Here is a 20,840-nt window from a genome sequence, read left to right as displayed (position 1 = left end):
ATTCTTTAATGGTTCTTTGTTTATCATTTTATCATTGTTCATTATTTTCTACCATTTCCCCTCAAATTGCTTTCACAGGTCCATTTTTTTCCCTAGTATCGTGATGGTTCTCCATCAATTAAAAACTTATTTGTTTTTTTCCCATTGTGAAACATGACATCCTCATAAAAAAATGCATGAAAATATATATAAAAACATTTATAAATAAAAAATATATTTATACTCATCCATTTAACTACTCAGATGAAGAAACAAATTTTTTTTTTCACACCAAATGCCCCCTTCAATGAGATTTATAATATATAGCTAACTTGGTCCTTCTGAAACCAAGACAAAAATAGCAACTGCTTGGTAGAGCAGCTGCATCCCCCACATGCTTCCCTTATTTATTCAGACAGTTGGATTTTTGCCTTAACACAGTTATCTCCAAATTCGAAACAGCCAGAATGAAACAAACCTTATTACTTTTAGTGACTCTTAAAACTATATCCACTAGTATGTAGGAGTATCTCAGTGTTAAACTTAGTGCACTGTTTTAAAGTCAAATTGGACTTATGTAGTAAAAATTCACTATGGAAAGATTTTTTCCCCATTTTAAATTAAAAACTCCACAAGGATACACGCAATTTTGACGAAATTAAGATAATGCACACTACACTGAATGTTGACAAGGATGAATAAACTGAAAACGTTTTTTGACCATATGGAATTAGAGCCCCTAGGCCTCCAAAAGAAAAAACAACAACAACAAAGACAGTATTCTGAAAAACTAGATTAAATGTGCCTATCTAAAATAGAATTGTTTTTAAAAATTTATTTTATTTTAACCCTGATTTTTATAAGAAATCTTTTGTTTTAAATAAATTTTGATTAAAAATTAATGCCTAGGAGTTTTTAATTTGTAGGATTATATTTTTGAGTAAAGTACTGGCTCTTACCTAATCACTTTCAGAATAAGGAAAGTAATAGATAGATGATAGATATATAGACAGACAGAAGGACATATCCACCTCTTGTCTATGTCTCCATGTTTCACAATGCCTGATATGACACATTTCAGAGATATAGCGGTGTCTATTTATAGCCTTCCCCTGTACTTGCACTCTACAATCTTCCTTACAGTTAAAAAGAAGAAATTTCAAATGCAAAGCACTTATGTAAATCTAATAAAATGTCCAAAACTGTCTGTTTGTCTTGGGTACTGAATCAGAATCTTTTCTATCTTTGCTGATTATGTATCCTTAATTATTTAATTATTCTGAGCCTCAATTTTCTCATTTATTAAAGGGGGATAATTACATTTACTATTTATGGTGAATGCCTGGTAAGAAGAGAAAAAATATGATTTATAAATAGTGATACTTATTGGTTATATACAAAAAAAACATTTCCCCTACAGTTCATTCATCTCTCCACATGCTCCTTTTGGAGGGAAACTAGAGCAGGTGACTTCATTTAGGATAACTCTTAGGTACTTAAAAATTATTTGGTTCCTCCAGTATTAAAAAGTGCATTTGTTCAATAGTTAATTTCTCCATCCAGTAAGCAATTAAAACGTAAAACTTCATTCCAAGCAAATTTTCTCTTCTTCCCTTGCTTAGACTGCTCCAGGTAAGTTGCCTACCATGAGGTAAGGATACACTGGCACTTTTTCTCTACTTTCCTACCTTGCATTTCTCCCCTCCCCCTTAAAAACAGACACAGAGAGAGAGAGAGAGCGCACAGATGCATGTGCAAGTTGGGGGAGGGCAGAGGGAAAGAGGGAATCTTAATCAGGCTCCATACTTAGCACAGACTTAGCAGAGCTCAACTTCTCGACCCTGAGAACTGAGCTGAAATCAAGTCAGACGCTTAACTGACTGAGCCGCCCAAGCACCCTTCTTCCATCTCCTATCCAAACAAGCTCTTGGAGAATTTTGGCTCAAAAAAGGTGTGCACCACAGGTACACAGTCTTTAGCTTAGGCATGTCTGACACCAGCACATGAGTCCCCCAAGAGCCAGGAACTACATGTCAAACTCTGAGGGTTTTAGTGAGGCCCCTTCTCTAGGTTTCAGACAAGGGTAAAGGATTCTCATCACACTTCAAGAGTCTGCTAAGTGCCTCTATCTGGATTTGGTGACCCTTATCCTCTTAACAAAATTAAAAGTCTAAAAGACTAAGTGGGGTGATTTAAGAAATGTTTTTAGAAGGCAATGAGACTCCTTACCCTTTTACACTTTTAGTTTGGCAAATTCTTTTACTTTAATATGCTAACATTAATGTGCTGATAGGCTAATAGTTACTCTGTCTTGAGGGTCTCTGGTGAAACTATAAAATAGTGTTATCCTAAACACTCAGTTAAAAATAAAGTTCTGAGTTGGGTGTCTAACACATAATACATATTTAGTAATTAATAATTGTTTTTGCATATACTTAAACTATTACGTATTATAATTTTATACTAAATATGTCTAAGGGAAACACTTAGAAAAAGTTTCATAAAAATGACAATGATTTTATTTTGCCTCTTCAATGTAGTGGTGAAAATAGACTTTAATGAACTGAAATGGACATTTCACTGTAAAAGAACACATGGTTGTTTTTCTAGGAGGTTGACTTATGTAGAGCCCTAGGAAACAGAAAATAAATCAAGTTCTATTTCTTAGAGTGATAAACACAAAAACATTCTCTATATTGGTTCTGTATAGTTAGTAGTTTTGTGCTGTTTAAAAATTGGCTTGAGCTATTAATATGATGCTAAATTACTATAGTATTAATTATACATATTAAGGTCCTCATTTACATGTTTTTGTTAGAAAAGTACTCTGTATCTAAGAGCACCTTAACCCTAAGAAAAATAAGTTTTTAAAATCATTATTATTATACTAAAATGGGAAATTAGAGATCTCCTTAGCAATACAGGGCTACTCTAATGAATGGATTTGTGAAGGAAGGTCATTTTCCATAGTAAGAATTTTAATTCCATTGGAAACATGATGTTGAATACAAATTTGGTAACCTTTTTAAAGAAAGAATAGAAAAACATATATGGAGGAAAAAAAACACAGAACCTTCCCAGATAGATTAAATTTTACAATAGAAGAGCTGTCATCGCTAAATATTGCAAGACACCCTTTATAATTGTAAACCCATACAAAGCAGGAAATTCTGAAGGCACTGTGTGACTTTAAAATGAAATAGGACATCTGTCTAACCAATATAAAAATGTCAATGCCCTACTTTATAAAATTTGAAATTGGTATACTCCTAGACAGAAAAATTTACATCTGTAAACAATTAAGCAAGCAGATTCCAATAAAATGTATTTGTAATATGGATTTGTAGTAAGATCTAATTATACATATCAGATCTACCTGAAGAATTTCATAGCCCATTAAAATAATAGAATGTTCTCATAGTTTACTTTATTGACAGGCCAACACTAGTAAAATATTGGTATGGAGACATCTATAATAACAGATCTAAGTCCTAGGCAAGCATCTTTATAACTGTCTTGTGTAGTAATATTTTAATATGCAAACTTGCATATGTCTATGTGGGTTTGTATTATATCACAGCATGTAAGTCATCAACGTATAATTAGTTCACTAAATATTACTAATAATATGATTTTAATGAGTGAATAATCCATTACATACAATTGGTTTTATTAAAAGTAATATAAACAATGCCATTATAAGTAATGGTAGAAACAAATCATTTATTCATTTCTCATTTTCTTCTCATAGAAGTGACTCCTATAAATGGAAGAATTACCACACCATAGGACATAAACTTTTAAAGGTACCTGATCTGTATTGCCAAATTGCTTTTTAGAAAAGCTATACCAATCTAAATTGTCAATATGAAAGTTAGTATCTATTTTGTTATACCACACATCAATATGTATATGAAATTTAACACGAGCACTTCTTTAAGCATTAAATAAGTGAGAATTTTAGTAACTACTTAAATTTCTTCTAAGAAGTATTCTGGGTTCATTTTTGTACCTAACTGTACTATTTTTGTTATTGATTCATCATTGTACTTTAAGAATGTCTAAACTTTATTGTAATTGCTGAAAAGTTAAAGAATGCTTTTAATGTTTTTTTTCAGGTTTATAATTTAGAAAATAATTAACCATAAAATTTAATTAAAAATGGTGGGGTTTTTTTTAGTATGAATTAAATGATTAGTTTTCTTTATGCTAGCAATAAACTGTTAGAAGCCGTTATGGAAAATTATTCCCTTCACAATAGCAATAACAAAAATTAAATAAATATATGTGCTAATAAATAAGCACAAATTACCAGTCTCACTGTTGGGAAACTGGGAAAGCCATAACAATTATTTTACTATTTTCAGGAAAAAATTAACTGAAAATATTATGAGTACTATCTAAACTATGGTATCCAAACAATATCACAAATTGAAAAGTATAACAATTAAATAAAGTAGTTTACACAAGTAGTAAGCAATAACTGAAAAATTCAGCGATTTGTAGATAAATCATAATGTAAAGGTTCATCCCACTCAAAGGAGGAGAAGAATAATAAGATAATGATGAGTGGAGGACGTTTATGAGATCATTTAAGAGATGCATTATTTAATTATAAGCCATTTTCTATATTTTTAAGCCAAAAAAGGACTCACAGTTTTTGCACTTAAAATGAACTCAAGAAAAAAAAAGTTTAGCACAGAAAACTACACTTAGAGCAAAATAAAGGCTGAACAAGAATATTTTATAATGCATGGAAATGGTACACATAGAAAATGGACTAGGAATTTAAAGAAGATGCCACCTGTCCATCCCTTTCAGTTGGTGTAAATATACAAAGCAGAACATTTTGTGTCCATGCTAATATGGTACACAATTCAAATTTGTCCCATGTGGTATTTTTTAACCAGAGACTGCTATGCTGGGTATATTGTAGTGTGTGTCTTTTCCTGAAGCTGAACTATTACAATGACTCATTTCTTAGTGCGTTTAGGGATAAAAAATATTAATTTCCAAACAAGACAGTAAAATGAAATCCCATTCAATAGAAGTTCTTTTTGATGAAAAAGTTTTTAATTGCAATGTAAGCCTTACCATTATTTTACTGATTTTAAAGCAAATATTACATAATACTTCATCATTAAGGAGTTTACTATGCAATTCTAAAGACATTTTCTAATATAATCAAAATACAACATACTTAAAATATGTGAATTATCTAATATGTAGTTGATATTAAGTTTTCCCTAATTCAGCATTGGCATGATGCCAAAACCATACAGCAACAGTACAAGAAAATTACAGACAAATATTTCATGAATATAAACACAATAAATTACAAAATAACAAGTCCAACAATGTAAAAATGACTGCATCATGACCAAGTGGATTTTATCTCAAAATGTAAATAATTTTTACATTTAAAAAAATCAGGAATTCTCCAAGAAGACATAAACATATCTAACATGTTTGTACCTAACAACAGAGCATTAAGCTACATGAGGAAAAATATGAAAAAAACTGCAAGTAAAAACACATGAATCAACTATCATAGTTGGAAACTTCAATACTCCCTCTCTCCGAAATGGACAGATCCAGCAGGCAGAAAAATCAGTAAAGACATAGTTGAAGTTAACAGTATCAACCAACTGGATAAAATTGATATTTATAGAGTACTTCATCCAACAACTGCAGAATACACATTGTTCCTCAAGCTCACATGGAACATTCACTAGTACAGACCATATTCTGGGCAGGAAAACACACCTTAGTAAATTTCAGAATAGAAATCATACAATGCCTACTTTTATATCACTGTGGAATTACATTAGTATAATAGAATTAACTGGAAAATCCCAAAATATGTGGAGATTAAACAATATGCTTCTAAACAACACATGGATCAAAGAGAAAAATCTCATGAGAAGTTAAAAATAATTAAAAATTAAAAGTTTTTTGAACTACATGAAAACACAATTTATAATTTGTGGGATGTGCAATTTTGAGGAAAATTTATAGCACTGAATGCATATATTGGAAAATGTCTAATATCAATAACTTAAATTTCCACCTGAGAAAACCAGAAAAAAGTAGAGCAAATTCAATTCAAAAAAAGCTAACAGGGGTAAAAAAAAGAACTAAAGGAGAAATAGTGAAACTGAAAAACAGAAAAGTAATACAGAAAATCAATGAAAGTAAAGCTGGTTCTTTTAAGAGACCAAAAATATTGATAAATCTAGCCAGATTAAGGGGGAAACAGAGGATAAAAACTCTCAAATGAAGGAGAACATCGCTGCAGATCCCATGGACATTAAAAGACTAATAAAGAAATATTATGAATAGCTATGCCTTCAACTGTGATAATCTAGATAAAAAGCACCTATTGTTTGAAAGTCACCATCTGCCAAAACTCAAAGAAAAATATAATCTGAATAGGCCTCAATCTATTAAAAAAATTGAGTACATAATTAATTACCTTCCAAAACGGAAAGCATCAGGCCCAGGTACAATACTATGTTCATTTTTTTAATTCTACCAAACATTTAAGGAGGAAATTATACCAGTTCAATACAATCTCTACGAGAGGACAGAAGCAGCAGAAGGATTATTTTCTAACTTGTTCAATGAGAGCAGAATAACATTAATGCCAAAATCAGAAAAAGACGTTACAAGAAAACTACAAACCAGTATCTCTCATGAACATAATGTAAAGCTCCTCAACAAAATATCAGCAAATCAAATCCATGAAAGTATAAAAGGATTTATATACCACAACTAAGTGGGATTTACTTAAGGGACAGTTCAGCATTCAAAAATTAATTAGTCCATCACATAAATTAAAAAAAGAAGAAAACCTTAATTTTATAAATAAACCTGGCCCCAAATCTCCAGAATCTTACTAACAACCAGTCAGAAAATTGCACATTGAGGGAATAGGCTCTGGGCGCAAGGAATCCGTGGAAACAGTGGGTGTTGGGGGATACCTCTTCAGAGAATGAAGACACAATCCTAAACTGTGATCAGCATTGGTCAAGTGAAGGACTGAAACTCAGTTGTTGAATTTGATGATCTAAAATGGGTGAAGGGTCTACATCTTGTAGCCAAGACAAACAGAATCAATACCTACCTCACAATGCTTTTTATTTCCTATGTATTTGTAAACTCTATCTCATGGCTTCACTTTTCATTTTGTGGTGTTCTGAATCATTCTTTAACGGTTTGATTTATGACAGTATCATTTCGTTATCCAGACCATCAACCATGTAAGAAACTTTTTTTGTTTTAATGAAAAAAAAAAATCTTACATTCATTCATGATAAAAACCCAGTACACTAGGAATAGTGAAAAGCTTTCTCAACTTGAAGACTATCTACAAAAAGCCTACAGCAAACATCATAGTTAACAGTGAGAAACTTGAAGTTTTCTCATTAATATCAGGTACAAGGCAAAGATGTCACTTTTCACCACTCCTTTTCAACATTGCACTGGACATCCCTGCTAATGAAATAAGGTGATAAAGGAAGACTTAAAACAGTTTATCTTTGCAGATGACATAATTGTCTATGTAGAAATTAAAAAATCAATGACAACACAACAAAAAGCTACTACTAGTAAGCGATTATGGCAAGGTTACAGGATATAAGGTTATACTTATATCAATTGCTCTTCTATATACCAGCAATGAGTAAGTGGAATTTGAAATTTAAAAAAATACCATTTACATGAGCACTCTCCCCAAAATAAAATACTTAGGTATAACTAACAAAATATGGACAAGATCTGGATGAGGAAAACTATAAAATTCTGATGAATGAAATCAAAGAATAAATAAACGGAGAGAAATTTCATCTTCATGGGCAGGAACATAATACTGTCAAGATCAGTTCTTTCCAAATTGCTCTACAAATTCAATACAATGTCAATCAAAATCCCAGCAAATTATTTCATGGATATACCGATTCTAAAGTTTATATGTAAAGGCAAAAAAACAGAATAGCCAGCATATTATTGAAGGTGAAGAACAAAGTCGGAAGACCGATGTCCCCTGAGATCAAGACTCACTATAAAGTGACAGTAATCAAAGCAGTGTAGTACTAGTGAAAAGAATAAAAAAGATGAATGGAACAGAATAGAAAGCCTGGACATAGAGCCCCACAAATACAGTCATCTGATCGTTGACAAAAGAGCAAAGGAAATGCAATAGAATAAATATATGCTCCTCAACAAATGGTGCTGTGACAACTGGACAACCACAAGCAAAAAAAAAAAAAAAATGTAGTAAATGAATCTAGACATAGCCCTTATATCTTTCACAAAAATTAACTCAAAATGGATCATAGATTTGCATTTGTAAAATGCAAAACTATAAAACTTTTAGAAGATAATCTAAGAGGAAACTTAGATGACCATGCATGTGGTGATGCCTTTTTAGATAAAACACCCAAGACACAATGTATTAAAAAAATAATAATAACTGCTAAGGTACAATTAAAATTAAAAACTCTGCTCTGTGAAAGACAATGTCAAAAGAATAAGAGGGCAAGCCAAAGAGTGGGAGAAAAATCTTTGCAAAAGACATGTCTAATAAAGGAATGTTACCCATAATTAAATATATAATACATATTTATATCTTACAACTCAAACAATAAAAAAACAAAAATTCCATTAAAGGGACACCTGAGTGGCTCAGTTAAGCTACTGCCTTCAGCTCAGGTCATGATCCCAGGCTCCTCAGATCGAGCCCCGCCCTGGGCTCTCTGCTCAGCAGGGAGCTTGCTTACCCCTGTGCCAGCTGCTCCCCCTGCTTGTGTTCTCTGACAAATAAATGAGTAAATAATCTTAAGAAAAAAATCCATTAAAAAACGGGCTAAATGGGGTGCGTGGGTGACTCAGTCAGTTAAGTGTCTGCCTTCACATCAGGTCATGATCACAGGGTCCTGGGATCAAGCTCTGCATCGAGCTCCCTGCTCAGTGGAGAGCCTGCTTCTTCCTCTCCCTCTGCTCCTCCCCCCTCCAACTCATTCTCTCTCTCTGTGTCTATCCCAAATAAATAAATCTTTAAAAATGTGAGCTAAAGACCGTAACAGACACCTCACCAACAAAGATGTACAGATGGCAAAATGCATATGAAAAGCTGCTCCATATCTCATCTCATCAGGAAAATGCAAACTAAAAGAAGCTCTGCCGCTACATGCCTATGAAAATGGTCAACACCAGAGCACTGACAAAAGCAATTGCTGACAAGGATGTGGTGCAATAAGAATGTAAGAACGCTCACGCATTGCTGGTGGGAATACGAAATGGTACAGCCACTCTGGAAGACTGTGGCAGTTTCTCAAAAAAGCTACATAGACTCTTTTCATACAATTCAGCAATCATACTCCTTGACAATTACCCAAAGGAGCTGAAAACCTACGTCCACACAAAAACCTCTGCATGGATGTTTGTAACAGCTTTATTTATGATTTCCCAAACTTGGAAACAACCAAGAAGTCCTTCTGTAGGCGAATGGATAAATAAACTGTCGTACATCCGGACCATAGAACATGATTTGCACTAAGAAGAAAGGACTCATCAAGTCTTAAAAAGACATGGAAGAAACTTACATGCATATTACAGGAGAAAGAAGCCAATCTGAAAAGCCTATATTCTGTATAATACCAACTATATGACATTCTGGAAAAGGCTAGGCTATGGAGACAGTAAAAATATCTATGTTTGCCAGGAGTTGGAGTAGTGAGAAGGATGGATAGGCAGAGCACAGGGTCTTTTTAGGGCAGTGAAACTACTCTGTGTGATTTTATAATAAATATATGTCATACATCTGTCCAAGTCCATAGACTATACAACACCAAGAGTAAACCCTAAGGTAAACTATGGAATTTGGTTTTTTTGTCTGTTTTAAGTACCACTGATGTTGATAACAGGGAAGCTACACCTTTGACAAGGATGTATGGGAAATATCTGCACTTCCCTCTCAATTTTATTGTAAACTTAAAAATGCTGTAAAACAAATAAAGTATTAAAAAAACCAATCATTGTAATTCATCATTTGTATTCGTTTGCTAAGACCACCATATCAAAATACAAGACATGGAGGTCTAAATACAGACATTCATTTTCTCAGAGCTCTGGAGATTGGACAACTATGATCAAAGTGTCAGCACGTTTGGTTTCCTTTGAGACTTTTCTGTTCGGCTTGCAGTTAGCCACTTGTCACTGTGTCCTCACGGCCTTTCCTCTCTGCATAGGTATTCGTGTTTTTTTCTCAGTGTTCCACTCTCTTTGCCTTATGAAGACACCAATCAGATGGCATAAGGGCCCACCCTCATGCCTCATTTTAACTTAATCACCTCTCTAAAGGCCCCATTTCCAAACACAGTCACATTCTAAGATACTGGGGTTAGGACCTCCACATATGAAATTTTTGGGGGACAGAATTAGTCCATAACTCCATGTTAAGACGTTTAAAATGCACCACATTGTCATCTCAACATACATACATACATACACACACACACACACACACACACACACACACAGAATTCAAAATTCTAGTCCTCATAAACCTCTCAGCAAACTTAGAAGGAAGTTCCTCAACCTGTATAGCTCTTATATTAAATCATGAAAAACGGATTGCTTTCTCTCTCAAATTAAGAACATGACCCAGCATGTTTACTCTTTTTAATTCTATTTACCCTTGCACTAGAAGCTCTAGTTAGGGCACTGAAGAAAGAAAAAAGAATAAAATGCATCCTGATTGAAAAGAAGTAAAACTGTTTTTATTCACAAGTGACATAATTATCAATGTAGAAAGTTCATTGAAATCTATAAAAAAAAAGTTACTGGAGTGAGTAGATTTAACAAGGTTGCTGGATGCAAGATATCAATATGCAAAAATCACTTGCATTTCTTTATACTAGTAACAAAAAATTTGAAAATGAAATTTTAAAAAATACCACACGCGCACACACACACACACACTGGAATATTACTCAGCCGTAAAAATGAAATCTTGCTATTTTCAATGACGTGCATGGAGCTACAGGACATCATGCTAAGCAAAATAAGTCAGTCAGAGAAAGACAAATACCATATGATTTCACTGATATGTGGAATTTAGGAAACAAAACAGAAGAACATTGGGGGCGGGGAGAGGCAAACCATGAAACAGACACTTAACTATACAGAAAAAACTGATGGTTGTTGGTAGAGAGGAGGTGGGTGAGGGATGGGCTGAATGGGTGTGAACACTCAATATTTTATAATATCTAATCTCTGCAAATTAATAATTAGATTCGATGTACTACTATTTAATATCCAAACGGTCATTTAAAAAAAAAAAGTTGGCAGTATATTCTAAAATTCATAAAGAAATTCAAATAAGTTAGAATAAGTAAAACAACTCTGAAATAGAACAAATTTGATTTTTCTACCTAATTTCAAGACTTATTTTAATGCTACAATGATCTAAATAGAGTGGCATAAAGGTAAGCAAATAGAATAATGAATCAGACCTGGGTGTCCTGAAATAGTCCCACACATACAGAAAATTGATGTCCGTGAAAGGTATAAAGGCAATTCGGAGGAGAAATGTCTGCAAATCACACTGGAACATGTAGATAGCCATATGCAAAAAAAGGAAACTTGGATCCATCCTTCACAACATCGACAAGAATTAACTCAAAATATCATAGACCTAAGTATTAAATTAAACCTATACAATTTCTAGAGAACACCTTTGAATCTAAAGAGCATTTTAAGAGAACATTTTTATAACCCTGGTTTACACAGATTTTTTTTTTAGTTATGACACCAAAAGCATTATTTATAAAAAACAAATTATTAAATTGGATCTCATAAGATTAAGAACTTCTACTACTTAAAAGTTAATGTTAAGACTATATAAAGATAAACCACACAAAGGGAGAAGATATTTGTAAAGCATATCTAAAGCATATCAGAATATATAAAGTATACTCCAAAATAATCCAATAAAAAAATACAGCCAAAAGATGTGACCAGCCATTTTAGTACAGATGATGGCAAATAAATGCATGAAGAACTCAATAGCACTAGTTATTAAGGAAATGGAAAATAATTCATAATGTGAGACTACTACAGATCTATTGGAATGATAAAATTTAAAGACGACTGATCTATTGGTAGGTACGATGTGGAGGAATTAAAATTCTTATACACGGTGATAGGAATGTAAAGTAGTGCGACCACTTTGAAAATTTGTTTGGTATTGTCTTAAAAGTCATATTCTTACCTAGTATATGATCCAGACAGTTCACTTCCAGGTATTACCCAATGGAAATGAAGACATATATTCAAACAAAAGCTTGAACATGAATGTTGATAGCATCTTTATTTGTAAAATCTGGGGAGAAAAATCAGATGTCCTTCATCAAGTTAATGAATAAACAAATGTGGTAAACCCACAGAATGTATTAGTATTCATAATTTTTTAAAGTAATGAGCTATTGATATGTGCTACAATGAGAGAATTTCAAATAATTTTGTTAGTGAAAGAGACCAGACAAAATAGTGCACATTTTTTCTGTCTTCCTTTTTTTGAGTAATAAAAAAGAATCATTTTGATGATTTACTACATATTGTCTGTGTCCCTAAAGAGGAAAAGAAACTTTAAAGATGTTCCCATTATTAATAAACAAAAACCTGCAAACACTATAAAAATACTTGCATGGTGTTAACCTTAAATATTTATACTATTAAGAGTGCACATTTTTTATTCCATTTATATGAACTTCTAATATACACTGATACAAATCTTATCAGTGCCTGCCTGGAGGGGTTCTATGCTGTAGCCTGAGGTGTTTCCAATACTCAGAAAGGAGTAGAAGAGGCTGGTAGAAAATTGCTACTGGCTGAAAACTTCTCAGGAGTCAGCCTAGGGTTAGTTTGTTTTGTTTTTTTGTTTGTTTGTTTGCTTTCTTTTCCATCACCACAGCAGAAGCATAGAAACAGCTTTTACTGATGTTTGAATTGCCACTACTTCCATGACCTTCAAACTTTATCTCACCACAAAGAACTGGTCAAACTATAATCCAAATAAGCAGTAAGACAAAACAGGGTTGAGGACTTACGGTGACATGGTAATGAGAATAGGAGATTTACTGGGTTGGAGTGGGACATCATTGTCATGACTTTGCTGTTTTAATCCCAAACCAGAATGATAAGAAAATTCAGAAAATATTTACATATCATTTAAATATCTTTAAGGGTGGAGTCATGGCTGGCCAAAAGGGAGAAATAATAATCCAATTCAAATATGAAGTATTTTGCTTTAAAATGATTAAAAACAACAACAAAAATAACATATAAAAGTTGGGGAAGTGGTAATGCGGAATAGATAAAAGAACAGAATATTGCTGAAATTGGGTAATGCATGCATGATTTTTAAGAATATTTTCATTAAACATTTTTTAAATAATTAAACTGGTAATTAAGAGTTAAGTGAAGGAATTTATTATGATTTCGGAATGAAATTTTAGATAAATCAGTCAGAAGAAATAGGCAATGATGCAAATTGAACTCAGACAGTAGTTTTGAAATCAACCCTTTTTGAAAATATATGCTTGACATACCCCTGCTTACGCAGAAATGTTAGAATAACTGTGAAAATATGCATTTTTGAAGCCTAATAAGTGCATCACACTATCTGGCTAGCTAGCTGATTAACAAGCCCCCCTTTTCTTAGGGTGACAATCTCTGCTCCCTTGAAATGATCAAGTTCTTTACTTATATACTTTTAATCCCAGGAAACCTTATTAGTAAACAGGATAACAAAATAAATCATTCCCATAGTGTTAGCAATTTTGTATTCAAGAGGAATCTGTTTAAATTTGTTATACAACATAATAGTAACTTAGTAAATTTAGAGGATCTGATACATTACGTTTCAGATTTTTTTAAAGATTGATTGATTTATAACAAGCACATGAGCAGAGGAAGGGGCAGAGGAAGACAGAGGGAATCTCAAACAGACTCCATGCTGAGTGCAGAGCCCTCACAGGAGGCTGCATTTCATGACCCTGACATCATGAACTGAGCCAAACTAAAGAGTTGGATGCTTAACCAACTAAGCCACCCAGGCAGCCCTTTTAGTTTTCATATTTTAATGTTCCACTGGGTCCCCTCCATGCAGGTTTAAGATGAGAATGCCTTCTACCAATCTCCGTATGTCTACAATTTATTATCTGGTACAACACAGGAGGTGTTTCTCCAAATACTTGAGGTGACTGTTTTAAACTCTACAGTAGATTACAGTTCTTATTGGCACCTCAAGAATTTAAAATTCAGTACTTTCAGTTGTACTTTTTAAGATTTGTATTTTTTTTAAGATTTGAACTTGAAATGCATAAGATAATTAATGTGATTAGTCCGTAAATAGTATTGAACTATTTAAACTTTAAATTCAATGTATTTATAAATTCAGTGTATTAAGCTTAAGAGATGTTTAACCACTACAATAGTTTTACTAGCATATCATACAAAATTGAACTGTTTGAAAGAAAATTCAATATATTAAATTTTAAAGTTTGAACTATGAGAAAATGTAAGTTGTCAATTAAGAATTATCTAAAGAACTTTAATCTGCTTAACTTGAGGTAAGCAAACATGAATAAGATAAAATAGTTTTCTTCATTAGATTTGTAAATATAATGATATAACTTATAAGCTGAATTTAAATGCTTAAAAGAATATCTAATTAGAGTTGTTCTAATAAAAATTAAGTTAAAATCTGAATAACTTTAATTCTAATCTGTACAGAATATTAACCTAAGATTTCAAAAAATCTCAAAATAAAATGGCCACTATATGTAAAACAATGTATCTTGGAAGAGAAAAATTTATTTATGAAAGGAATAAAAAACAAACTGGCATAAGGCCAAACTTAGCTTCTAGATCGATCAAGAAAGGTTTTGTTAAACCAGGAAAAAAAGGTAGAAAGGAAATGATGGATAACGATATTAGGGCAGAAAATATGTAGAATTAAGGAGGTGGGTAAATAGGAGAGATTATTAGGAGGAATATCAATAGCCTAAGTAATGAATTAGGTTGAAGGGGTAGAAACGGTTAAATTTAGTTTCCCAATATTGTGCTTGGGATTGATCAACGTTCAGGGCTCAGAGAAGATGCCAGAGCTAGAGATATAAAATGAGAGTTGTTTAGATTTGGGTGTTTACCCAAGTAAATGAACCTACCTAGGAGAAATTGTATACATTGAGAAGAAAGTTCAAGGCAAAGTCTCAAAGAACCTAAACATTAATGCCTGAATAAATGAACTTGTGATACCAAAGACGACAGAGTTTGACCATAGTGATAGCAGGAAAATCAGGAAAACTTTGTAAGGGAATCCAATAGAAGCAAGAGTTTTGCTGCAAATATTCCGAATAAGTCAAGCAAAGAACTCTTATGAAATACTAAATACAAACCTTACTAAGACTATAAATCAGATTGAAATCAGATCAGGGGGTATCAGGGAAGTTAATGAAAGAATAAATTCTTCTATAATGGGAAGAAGATGTGTGGTCAATATTGTTTGGTATTTTTAAGGTAGGGGATCTTCTGTGAGGGAAATGGAGGTATTGAATGTACGACTGAAAGTACTGAATTTTAAATTCTTGAGGTGCCAATAAGAACTGTAATCTACTGTAGAGTTTAAAACAGTCACCTCAAGTATTTGGAGAAACACCTCCTGTATGGTACCAGATAATAAATTGTAGACATACGGAGATTGGTAGAAGGCACTCTCATCTTAAACCTGCATGGAGAGGACCCAGTGGAACAAGTGTAGGTATTTATAAATAATGCAAAAATGTATAAGTAATTATTTTGGCAAGCTAAGGAATTAAATTTGAACACAAAATTTTAGTAGTATGCACTATACAATAAAGTGCCAAACTGTCGCAGTTATATTTAAGGTTTTGACTTTGCATTTATTATGCTTGAAAAATATCCTTTATTTCTGACTATATATAACAAAGCACAGAAATAAACAGATTCTTCCACAGTGTTTTTGCTATGCAAGGCAAGGTAATTTAGGTTGCTAACGGATGAATGTCCTATAAACTTTTTCCTGGATAAGACACGAAGAAAGGATTGACAGAACAATCCATGAACTCGGTGTCCTGATGAAAAGGAAAAATTTTTTATGATTTTCCTTTTGATTAAAGAAGTCAAATTTTTTTCCCAAGAGAGACATATATTTGAATTGACAATTTTAGAAATTAGAATAGCAGCAAGGGAATCAAGTTTCTGTTGAAGAGGCATTAAAAAAAAAAAAAAAAAGCAAGCTGTCCACAAATCAGGACGTTAAGAAACAGTGGGACAAAGTTATCAGAAGAAAAGTTATCCATATAACATAAGAAGCCATTCAAAGAACTGACCGATGTCTTTTGTGGAAGAGAGGCCGTTTCTAATAAACTAGCAGATGTTAATTATTTGGAATGAGGGAAAGATTGGTGGGGGGAGAGGGTCTAAACAAGGCACGGGTCACAAAGCTTTATATTTTATTGTTCTGGCGGCCTTTGTTGATTTGTTGTTTTATTGTTCTGGTGATTTTTGTTTTTCTAGAAAGTGGTAAATAATTGAGCTAGAAGCAATAACACAAAGCCTCACTTGGGGGGCGGAGAAGGAAATGGCGTCTCTAAGGAAGAAACAGTTTTCAGTTACGAAAGAAGAAATACGAGTTCCTTCATGTGGGGGTGATGAACTCAGTTAAAGTGAAATATAGAATTATTTGGGAGGTAGTGGCTGAACATCATTATTGAGATATAGGATAGCTGAAGAGATGTAACTCCCGAACTTAAGTTTTGAGCACTGATTTTATGAAAACTGGAATAAGTGAACTAAGGATCTGTTTTAAAGTATTTCTTGGAGGTCTACATTAGTGTTTTTATTTTTCATTGCTGAGTAACAAATTAGCACTAACTGAGTGATTTAAAACAACAAGCATTTATTAACTCACATTTCTGTAGGTCAGCGAGCTTGACTGTTCTCTGCTTCGGATCTCACAAACCCAAATTCAGGGTCTCAGCCAGGCTAGGTTCTTATCTGGAGTATTTGAAGAAGAATTTGCTTCCAATCTCATTCAAGTTGTTGGTAGACTCCAGCTCCTGAGTTGTAGGACTGAGGTCCCGCTTTTCTCACTAGCTCTCCGTCAAGGGGTACTCTCAGTTTCTAAAGGCTATCAGCCAGCGTTCCTTTTTATAGTGCTTCTTCCTTCCTCAAAGCCAACAGCACATTAAATCAATCTTGCTCTTTGAATCTCTTGACTCCTCCTTCTGTTACCAGTTGGAGATAGTTCTCGGCTTTTAAGGGCTCACGTGATTAGAGCAAGCCTACAGGATATTCTGCTTTTCTTAAAGTCACCTGTGCCATAAGATGGAACGTAATCACAAAGTGATTTGTCAATGCATTCTCGGTTTCTAGGGATCAGAGTGGGATACCCTGGGGGGACATTTTACAAATTCTGCCTACCTTAAAATTTTTGAGGAAGGTGGGCATTGGGCTTGGAGTCTGAACTTGGAGTACAGCTCATCTACATCAACAGGCTTAACCTGGGGTGCACATTAGACGCACTCACTACTCAGGCGTGGGCTCCTCCCCAGAATAATCAAATTAGAATACCTGAGCATGTGAACTAGGGGTCAGTACAAAGCTTCCCAATCACCCTAATTGCGATGGTGGTCTCCGCAGTTGCAGGTTAACTTAGTACAATATATATGGTGGCAACACCAGGAACAGTTTGAGCTAACTGACACCAGATATTCTAAATCTTATTTGACTCTAATTAATGCTTTCCTGGTGTCTCTAATTTCAAAGATTCTGAGAGTTCTAATTAAGTTGAATATTTGTGTGCACATTATGGCCCACATGTGAACAATGCACTTTGCACAGAGGAATTAATCTACAGATGGACAAGTAGGTCTTGCCAAATTTGGAGAATCATTTAAAAACATTCAAAACCTGCTGAAGCATTAAATCACTTTCATGGGTGGCTTATGCAATAAAAGTATCAGATCTCTGAGTGAGACAGTGGATTCACTAAAGATACCTATAAATCATGTAAGCATTAGGGATATTATTTGATATTTTAGAAAGGCATATATAAGTCTTTATAAAATGAAAGGCTTTCTAATTTAATTTTTTTCTGGAATTATGTTCATGTCAAGTCAAAACTTATTGTAATAACTCTTAATAGTTCCAAATTATTCCCCAAATTTGAATTAAGTCCATCTGATCATTCATAGATAATGCATTTATTTTAAAGTGACTGATTTCTAGAGAAATCTCTAAAATTGTCACTGACAATGGCTATAACTTATCAAAAAATTAATTAAATATATTGAACATATTAAGAATATTTGCATCATGAATATATTTGAATTTGGAGCATTGTCCCACATGAAAAATAGATAACTGACCTGTCTAAATTTTGAATATTATTCTTAAATTCTGAAAAATTAAAAGACAATTACTGTCTTCAAGAGCTTCACAGTCTAATGGGGGGACAGAAATACAAATGAACAAAAACAATAATAGTGAAAACAGGGACTGATCTTGGTCAAAGTGTTCATAAGCATGAAGTAGTTAAATCCTTATGCTCACCATGAGGTTAGTACCTTTTTATTTTTCAGTTTCATTTTGCAGATTAGAAAATAAAGTCCAGAGAGTTTCAATAACTTCCCTAAGATCACACAACATTTTAGTCACTGTGGGACTAAGATTTCAATTAAGGCAGGTAGGCTGCTGAAAGAATCCTTTTAGCCACTTTGCTCCATAGACTCCTATAGCGCTAGAACTAACTATAATAAAACTACCGTGTGGAACAAATGTTTGCAGCCCACATGCAAAAGGGAATTACTCATTTTTATTTGGAAGCTGACATTTGAATTGAAGGTAGAATTTCACCAGGTATAAAAATTGAGGAGGCAGAGTATTCAAGACATCAGCAAGACCACGAAGTCTTAATGAGTAAGTAGTTGAAACAGTGAAACTACATTACTATCTTTCTTTCAGAAATCTCAAAATGGTGTTCATTATCTGCTGCCTTCATTATTTCATCTCTTACCTATTCTTAAAATATTTTAATTTTCCTTTTAACCATTCCATGGAAATGTTTTCTCTACATCATTTTTCTCTATTGAAATTACTAGGTAAAAGCATATGATATTATGTTGTCAAATTATTTTACACAAAATTGTATATATTTGCATATCTACCATAAGCATGCAAGGAAACCAAACACTCACAAGCATTTAAAAAAATATTTCATTATGTAGAGTTACTAATTGGTATCTTATTTTGATAACTTTTGTTAGAATGGAAGTTTTCCAACATAATAAAGGGCATCTACATAAACTACAACTAACATATCTAATAGTGAAATATTGAGCACTTTCCCATTATAATTGGAAACAAAAAGTATGTTAACTTTTACCACTTCTATTCAAAATCTTACTGGACTGTGTAATTGGTATATTAAGGAAAAAAATGTACGAAGTTTCAAAAGTGAGAAGTAAAATTATCTTTATTCACAACTGACATAAATGTTTATATACATTATCCTGAAGAATCTCGGGATGCATAAAAAGTAGAACTAATGTGGGGCTCCTGGCTGGCTCAGTAGGTAGAACATGCGACTCGATCTCAGGATCTGAATTTGAGTCCCATATGGAGTGTAGAGATTACTTAATTTTTTTTAAGTAGAATTAATTAGTACATTTGTCAAAGTATTATAATAAAGGGCCAATATACAAAAAGCTATTTTATTTATTGCATTTTTATATAAAACTATCAGATATTATGATAAGATAAAAATAAACAATATTATCCAAGAAAACATAAAATCCTTAGTGTAATGGGTTAAATTGTAGCTCCCCCCCAAGATATGTCCTTATTCAGATCTCCAGAACCTGTGAATGTTACATTTTTTTGTAAAAAGGGTGTTTGCAGTTGTAAGTGAATTAAGGATCTCAAAATGAGATTATGCTGGATTACCCAGATGACCTAAACACAGCGATAAATGGATAAATGTCTGTATAAGAGAAGTACAGAGGAAACCGCAATATGAAAATGAAAGTAGATTGGAGTGATTCTGCCATAAGCCAAAGAATGCTGACAGCCAACAGAAACTGGAAGAAGCAAGGAATAGAATCTTCCCTAGAGCCACCAGAGAGAGTGCCTGGCTGCAGACATTTTGATTTTAGACTTCTGGCCACCAAAGCTCTGAAATACAAATTTCTCTTACTTTAAGACAACAAGCTTATAGAAATTTATTATAGCAGCTCCAAGAAACCAATATACTTACTAATACATTTAATAAAATGGATGCAAAATATACATTGAAAATTATAAAATCCTGTAGAGGGAAATTAAAGAGTAATAATTCGAGTGAAATCTCAAATTGAAATATCCGATATTGTTATCATTGTCCACAAATTTCAGGAATTGATTTACAGATTCAATCAACTCAAATCCCTAAAGTCTTTTTTTTTCTCCAATTCACAAGTTTATTTTATAATTTATATAAAAATTGATATAGAATGGAAAAGGAAAGGAAAGGAAAGGAAAGGAAAGGAAGAGAAGAGAAAAAAAAGAAAAGAAAAGGGCACTTGAACAAAAAACCACCTCTCTGTCTTTGCAGACTGGCTTTGTATTGAGAAAAGCCTCTACCTATTATTTAAGTATACTTTGATCCTTGGGATCAGCTAAGATGAAAGCTTAAGGTCTTTTCAAGTCTTTCTGAGCGTGCATCTTGTGTGTGTATGTTTAATTCTCCATATACATACCCGCATTTGAATGTCTTACTTCCCCAAAGAGTTCCC

At 33.1% G+C, this 20,840-nt stretch overlaps 1 long non-coding RNA gene across 1 annotated transcript in view; it reads right to left on the bottom strand.

The window, feature by feature from the left end:
- Positions 1-17,286, bottom strand: part of LOC103673027 — a 375,685-nt gene extending 358,399 nt beyond the window's left edge. The window contains exons 1-2 of the long non-coding RNA XR_571284.2: positions 16,979-17,286; positions 12,254-12,364 (exon numbers count right to left, since the gene is read on the bottom strand). This is a non-coding gene — a long non-coding RNA (uncharacterized LOC103673027). The remainder of the gene's footprint in view (positions 1-12,253; positions 12,365-16,978) is intronic.
- Between the last annotated feature and the right edge of the window lie 3,554 nt (positions 17,287-20,840).

Source organism: Ursus maritimus, unplaced genomic scaffold (assembly GCF_017311325.1).
Source record: "Ursus maritimus isolate PB19 unplaced genomic scaffold, ASM1731132v1 scaffold_4, whole genome shotgun sequence".
Lineage (NCBI taxonomy): Eukaryota > Metazoa > Chordata > Mammalia > Carnivora > Ursidae > Ursus > Ursus maritimus.
Note: the sequence above shows the minus strand (reverse complement) of the source record. Positions and strands in the feature narration are given on the sequence as shown.